At 39.2% G+C, this 6000-nt stretch overlaps 2 protein-coding genes and 1 long non-coding RNA gene across 3 annotated transcripts in view; 1 reads left to right on the top strand and 2 right to left on the bottom strand.

Moving 5' to 3' along the window:
• LOC123971410 (cytoplasmic FMR1-interacting protein 1 homolog) overlaps positions 1 to 6000 on the bottom strand; it is a 1205200-nt gene that overhangs the window by 1010740 nt on the left and 188460 nt on the right. The gene's annotated exons all lie outside the window — the stretch shown is intronic.
• The window catches only part of scfd2 (sec1 family domain containing 2), a 128204-nt gene that overhangs the window by 49615 nt on the left and 72589 nt on the right, over positions 1 to 6000 (bottom strand). The gene's annotated exons all lie outside the window — the stretch shown is intronic.
• Positions 26 to 6000, top strand: part of LOC123971466 — a 31737-nt gene continuing 25762 nt past the window's right edge. The window contains exon 1 of the long non-coding RNA XR_006825186.1: positions 26 to 60. This is a non-coding gene — a long non-coding RNA (uncharacterized LOC123971466). The remainder of the gene's footprint in view (positions 61 to 6000) is intronic.

Genomic DNA, 6000 nt, shown 5'->3' with positions numbered 1-6000 from the left:
ACACACACAGTGGAACCAGGTGAAGTGAAGATTACTCGACTTGACAACTACGCTCTTACTGTAAGTAAGTGTTTTATCAATACACCTGTTCAACAAGCCTAAATAGTAGAAAGCGATATTTTAATCTTCTTTGTCTCTCATCCACCGCAACTATGTTTTTATACAAGCACAGCATGTTAGCTCAGCTAATAGCGAACCATTTAAAACTAGATAAAATCAGAGCTGTATGCGACTGTTTAGCTTAGTTTGCCACATACCTTAAAATTGACCAAATCCTTGTAATCTTGGCTGCTGTCTGAGACAAACCTCTACCAGCAGTACCTGCAGGCAGTGAATAACCTCAGCACCCAAGGGAGGAAGGCAGGGGACAACAGGAAGAACCGATACTGACTGAGTTGGTCATTCTTTCAAAACTTCACTCAGTATTTTTAGGTCAGGAATATGACTTATTTTATTGACATTTTAGATTCCAGTGAGATATTAAGAGATTAAATACTGACTTTGGTGTTGGAAACAACATTTAGTTTAAAGTTTTTAGTTTAATTTCTTTTAAATTCTAATCTGGAGTAGTTCTAGTTCTGGAGTTAAAGACAACCAGGCTGATATAGGAACTGTATAGCTAATATGCACAGTATTGATAAGTCATGTTGTCAATGTATAAACAACACTGCTACTATTACAACAGAACATCCAAACTGGATTGCATTTCATTGTCTCACCGGTACCTGAAACAACACAGGGCTATATTCGGTCCGCTTAGATTTTCTCAAGAACACGTTGGCTATTTTATTCTGTGAACTATGATTGACAGTTGCTGCCAACTCATTTGTTTATTGTTTAACCCCCAAGAATCTGTCTGAATTTGCATTAAAATGATAGCAATGATTAGACAGTGTCCTCTGACAATATATTAAAATTCATTTCCGGACATTTTAAAGTTAACAGCAAACTAATCTATGTATTTAAGAAAAAATATGTTTTATAGTGCAAATCCCACTTGAATGTTTCAGGGCTACTGCCTCAAACTGTAGTCATTAGATGAAATTACACCAACATGTCATGCTGAATACTTACTTCCTCCTCACTTTGCTTGCATAACAATGTACTTTTTTGTACCTGCCATTACTACTGTAAATGTAAATTTACAACCCAAGACAGACTGAACACCCCCCCACCCCACCCCCCACCCCCCCCGTTCTGACAGCCTAATGTGCTTTCAAATAACCCACAAAAAACAATTTGTATATTAAGTGCAGTACCTGAAGTGTTTGGTTACTTCTAAAGGAATGTCTTCAAAGAAATGCTTTTATAATAAGAGGCGCCTCTTTCATTGATACAGCTTTGGTCAAGACAATACAAACTGTTGAATTAAAGTGGGATTGCATGACTTCATCATATTGACTTGCCTGGCACATTTGTAACATTTCACAGTGAAAGGCCATTCACTGTGTCATTGAATGTCAGTACTGAAGTGTGTTCTTACAGCATAAAGGGGAAGAAGTAGATCAATAGACTGAACAAGCAGCTCCTAGATTCTGAGAGGAAAGTGATGCATCTCATTTATAAAGCTTGCTTCGGTTGGGGCTGGCATATTAGAAGACTAAGTAAGGGGAGATAAGAGCTATGGCATTACGATAAGTTGAACGTTTGAGACATTTCAAGGTAATATTATAATGCCACCATCAGCTTAAGCTCCCAGCTATCTGACAGAGCAGGTGAGAAATGTGGCACAGCCAGACGTAGTGAAAGGTAGAGACGAAAATCAAAAGATCACTAGAGCAAGAAAGACTGAGGAGAGATCAGCTTATTTAAAGAAGCAAGAAAGGGGGAAAAAAAAGGACAGGGAAAGAAAGAAATACGGGGAGTGTGTTGGAGTAAGAGCTGCAACTTCCCCGGGTGCTGCTAAAGCCGTGTCTCATTCTGGGACGTGATATTTGGGTCAGGCCTGGGTAGCCAAGCAGGAGAGGCGAGGCGAAGCGAGCGGCTCAGTACTGCTGAATGGATGGCAAGTCATGCATTCTCTGTCCCCTTGTTCCGCTTCATTGGTGGGTGCAGTGGTGCCCGCTACGAGGCGACTCTGGGGACATGGTGAGTTGTAATTGCAGATGTGTGGCGGTAAGGGGTCAACCTGCCAACGTCAGAGATGACTACTCTAAACGGCCTTCCTGTCCAATGTGCCATTTAGTCTTGGTGCCGCTCGTCACACCCCTTCACAAGATGCTTGTAGCCTTCACTCAGCAGTGCAGAGACCGTTCCTCTGAGTGGGATGTGTCACAGGAACATGACTGTGTCACAACTCAGAGAGGCTTTGTGTACCTGTTGTGTAGTACTCTTTGACAAGCTGTATGTCAAGTGTGCTTGATCTAGAAAAGTAGCATTCATCCGAAGTTGTTTGGATCAATCCCAACCAGTAACACTTATAACTTTCACTGAGTATTAAGTTATCAATACCGGTATTGACTTTCAGTATGGATACTTTTCAGTACTCTTAGTGATAACCCTTTTTAATTTTAATAGGTTCAAAATTTTAAACTGGGTGCACCAGTGCTTGAGTTGAGTCTGTTTAAGATCCAGACCTGTGTCTGGCTGTGTAATTTACATGTGGTTGGTACAAGAAAAACAATATGGCTTCACCTTCTCCTGTGTCGAGAGCAGTAAGTCAGTATATGTGTACGGGATGTTAGTTACCTCAAAAACAGATAACACATCTGATGTAATCCGTTTGAATAAGTTTAAGAGTTGTTGCTTAATTTTGACAGGAAAACCTTTGGACCACCACAGCTAGCCATAGCTAAAGTAATAATAGCATTTAAACATTTTGTTTTAAATTGGCAGTGCTACTTTCTTATCTAATATAAATATATATATATATATATATATATATATAACTGTGGAGTTTTAATCTGATAATGATCAGAATGTATCTTATTCTGGATTATTCATGTCTGCTTGACAACTTGAACACAATCATGATGTAGTTGCATAATGCTAAAGCACGCATCATCAATGACTACATGTTGGGGAAACTGGACTAAAAACACCTAATGTTAAACTCATGATTGAATGACATTCATACTGGTCCTCTGTAGTAATCCCTACACATGAATGACTTTGATTAATGAGTTGCTTTGCAAGACACACAGAGGAGAGGCTGAAGATGTGTGTCAACCACATCCGTACACTTTTGTGTCTTTCAACAAAACACTAAACTCCTACCTTATGCACAATGCAAGTATATCTGGATAACATCAGCTAAATCGCTAAAAAGAGAATGCATGGGTTTTTTGCGCAGTCCTCCTGAGGAAGTCCAATTTACTAGCATGTCTCCTTTTTTCATGTCAACTGTCGACATGTAAATGTAAGATTGTCTCCTCTGATTGGTCTGCAGGTCAGTGCTTCTGTCACCTCTGCAGCATGGCTTCAGCCTTGATTAGCTGAAGGTAATCTCGTTGTTTACCTGGCACAGACAGACAGATCCAATCCTCTTGGCTGTCTGTCCAGGGGTCAACATGCTGACCAGACTCCACTGCAGACAGCTTGTCCTTTTGTCAAATAACTACTGACCCTAAAGGTTAGAATAGCAGGCTTGTAGCCATAAGTTCACAATTAAACTGTTAGAATCTAAGCTTTGGTGTCTTTTTAGTGATTTGAGAATTCACAACAAAGTTAAATTATTCTTTTGAGTAAAGTTTTGGGTTGAAGATGTTACACTACTCATCTTCAGTTATGTCACTGCCTTTGCAGATTTCTGCACCAAACCGCAAGGCAATATATCTGTGTAGGTCCATCTCATTCATTCAAGTAGTACAGTGTCAAAACATAATGAGTTCAGGTGTCTGAATTTGCTGTAGTTGCTGACTTTGAGATGTAATCAAATAATCCACTTTCCAATCCAATAATTCACTGGAATTTGGAATTTGGGGGGCGTTTGGTGAGGTGTAAGTTTACACCTTTCAACTACTTGCAAAAAACTGTGGTCTGCATCATTAAAACCAGTTTACTCCACTGCAACTGGACAAGACGGTGTGAATCGTCTACTACTCTCTTCAGTGTTTCGGTCAGCTTTTTGTGACGCAGCTCTGTGCTGCCTTCATGGGAATGGAAAGTCAAAGTATCATCTGTAAAATTTCAGCCACATGGTCTTTACTGTGTAAACTCTGGAAAATGGACAATATCTTTTATGATATTACCGTGGAAAGATGTATTTCTCTTAAAAGCGTTAATTTCTCTGAGGAACACCTTTATATCGCCGTGTTTACACATTCACAAGGGGGATATTCCGCTGTCGGACTTCCCCTGAAAGCAACTTGCCATCAAGCACCTGATGCGACACCAGTGAGTGCCATGAGATTGATTAAGTGGACCCACCTTGCGCTGTGAATCTCATTGAGTTTGTGCCCAAACGGTAACGTGACATGTAGAGTTTCAATTTAAAAAATGTAACATTAAAAACTGAGGTACTAACTGAATTAAATTATCATTAAGATGAAAAGGTTCCACAATCACATTTAAAGAGGTTACTTCCCCAAACAAAAGACACAAAGAGGAGGGAACACTAAATCATGTGTTTGGACTCAACAGGGATGATATTAAGTGAGTTGATCTACAGGAGAAACATATTATAAAGCAATAAAAAATACCCGAGAGCCTTACTGCATTCTATTCTGATATATTTTGAATTGTCAACTTCCACCTGTTCCAAACTCCTTTTGTGTTTCCCTTTATATAAATAAAAACATTTCCATCATAAATTGGTGACATTTTCACCTGAATGCAGGAAATTAAGTCTTAATGCTCAAAACTCTTTTGGAGGAGGACCCACATAACACCCACTTATTACTTACTTAAGTGCGCCATCCAAGAAAATGGTCTCTGTGTTTACAAGAAGTTTCTGAGAGGAACATTCACTTATTAATTAAATCTAATTATTACTGACATGGCTTTTTTGTTCCTTGGGAAAGTAATAAATGTGTTGTTTGTTATTCACTTATTTGTTTTTTTAAACAACAACAACAACAACAACAACCAGGGCAAATAGCCAACATCTTCTTTGATCGGTGGCGGTAAAGGACCTGGATAATGATAGGGAGCACTGGCCCAAAAAAGGTTGAGAAACACTATGTTAGCACCTTCCATTAGCACTGCTCTATACCATTGGTTACATATGGGCTTGCTTCTATACTTTTGCCAGCCTCCAATCACAAGTGACGAGTAGTAGCCAATCACAGCACAGTAGGGTGGTGACAAAATAAATCTCCTACCTAACTCTCTGTCGGGGAGGACTATGTTCTGTGACATCCACCCTGAGCAAGACACTCATTTTAAGGAAGAAAATCCGGCTGTAAAAGCTTCCTCCTCGGTGTATCACATTGGCTTTCTTAGACGAGTCTTTTTGTGTGTTACTTGTTTTCGTAATTACCTTAAGAATCACACAAATGTGGATAAGGTCACACACTTTTGAACATTCCGTCCTCGACGGCATCTGTGGCGTTTCACAGGGTTGTACACGCAAAAAGAGATGGAAGTAGTTGTGTGAAGAATGAAAGCTTGAGAGAGAAGTTCAAATCCTTTTAACTTTCTCACATGCACAAGGCTGTCAAAATCGCTGTGTGAAGTCGGTGTGATTGTGAGATGGTCTGTTTCAGAAAATTGTACAACATAGCCCCCCAATTTTAACGTTCTGAAAAGAAAATAATTATTTTTATATGAACAGCAGAATGGCAACTAAGATGCCTTTTTGTTAATAAAGATAGAGAAAGATGTAAAGCATAGAACAGTGTGTAAGCATGCCACATGAATAATTTACCAGGGACACCTGGATTATGTTGGTCTCAGTGTTCACAAGATTTAGCAAATTGTCCAATCACATAGTTCTTTTCCCAAAATAACTTCTCCTTTTAAATCTTTCAGTAAGCCAGCACAGAGAAGCCTAAAGTCTAAAACAGAATATAAAGAATGTCAATATAAATCAGTCAGCTATGGACAACCATCTGCAGAATA

The sequence above is a fragment of the Micropterus dolomieu genome, linkage group LG05, assembly GCF_021292245.1.
Source record: "Micropterus dolomieu isolate WLL.071019.BEF.003 ecotype Adirondacks linkage group LG05, ASM2129224v1, whole genome shotgun sequence".
Taxonomy (NCBI): Eukaryota; Metazoa; Chordata; class Actinopteri; order Centrarchiformes; family Centrarchidae; genus Micropterus; species Micropterus dolomieu.
Note: the sequence above shows the minus strand (reverse complement) of the source record. Positions and strands in the feature narration are given on the sequence as shown.